Raw genomic sequence first — 1376 nt, 5'->3', positions numbered from 1 at the left:
TTCTTTGAAAGATTTAATAAATTGATAAGCCCCTATTTAATCTCATCAAAAAAAGAGTGCTCGTACTTATACTGTAGTTGGAACGATACAGAGGAAATTAGCATGGCCCCTGCACAAGCATGACATGGAAATTCATGAAGCATGCAATATTTTTAAATAAACTTTTCTAAGTAATTTCCAAAAAAATAAAAGAGAAGAAAGAACTCAAATTCAAACAATAAGGAATGAAAAAGGTATAATTACCAAGACCTTGTAGAAATTAGATCACCAAGAGTTATTTGAAGAATAGTTACTCTCACCAAATTTAAAACACAGAAGAAATGGACAGATTCCTAGAAAGTTACAAATTACCAAAACTGAATAAAGAAGATATAAAAACTCTCAATAACCCATTGAAATTCAAAATGTAATAAAAAACTAAAGAAAAAGAAAAGTCCAAGTACTGATGAATTCACAGCTGAATTCTTCAAGAAATTGCACAGAATATAAAGCCAATACTCCTCAAACTCTTCAATGAAACTGAAAAGAAAAAATATGTCCAAAATGATTCCTGGAGGTAAATAGTATACTGATATCAAAACCAGAAATAGATGCAACTAAAAAGAAATTATAGGGCAATATCCCTCATAAACATAAAAGCAAAGATCCTCAATAAAATCCTAGCAAATAAAATAAAGCACATCATCAAGTAGATTATACACCATGACTAGGTAGGACTCATCCCAGGGATGCAAGGATGTTTCAATGTATGCAAATATATAAGTGTAATACACTATAACAATTGAGCCAAATCCAAAAGCTACATGATCATCTCAATTGATGCAGAAAATGCCTTTGACAAAGTCCAACACACATTCATTTTCAGGTCTTACTGAGGGTTGGAATAAGATGGCCTCTACCTCAACCAGATAAAAGCCATCTATGGCAATCCTACTGCAAAAATAATTGAAATAGGGAAAAACTGGAATCTTTTACTCTTAGATCGGGTACAAGACAAGGATGTCCTCTATCACCACTCCTATTCAATATAGTTCTGGAATCATTAACAAAAGCCATTGTATAAGAGAAAGAAATAAAAGGAATAAGAATAGGAAAAGAAGATAAACTATAATTATTTGCACACTACATGATACTTTATTTGGAAGACCCAAACAACTCCACCAAGAAGCTACTAGAATTAATACACAAATGCAGTAGCATAGCAGGATACAAAGTCAATACGCAAAAATCAATAGTATGCCTCTACAGATATAACAAACACACTGATAGAGAAATTAGAGAAACAATACCTTCTACAATAGCACAGCAGACAATGGAATACTTAGGAACTAATCTAACTAAAGAAGTGAAAATCTATTCAATAAAATTACAGTATT

At 31.7% G+C, this 1376-nt stretch overlaps 1 pseudogene; it reads left to right on the top strand.

Annotated features, from left to right (window-relative positions):
* The first annotated feature begins 56 nt into the window (after positions 1 to 56).
* LOC111812434 lies at positions 57 to 154 on the top strand (annotated as a pseudogene).
* The last annotated feature ends 1222 nt before the right edge of the window (positions 155 to 1376 follow it).

The sequence above is a fragment of the Octodon degus genome, unplaced genomic scaffold (genome assembly GCF_000260255.1).
Source record: "Octodon degus isolate 3935 unplaced genomic scaffold, OctDeg1.0 scaffold00123, whole genome shotgun sequence".
Classification (NCBI taxonomy): domain Eukaryota; kingdom Metazoa; phylum Chordata; class Mammalia; order Rodentia; family Octodontidae; genus Octodon; species Octodon degus.
This window is presented reverse-complemented; position numbering and strand designations above follow the sequence as displayed.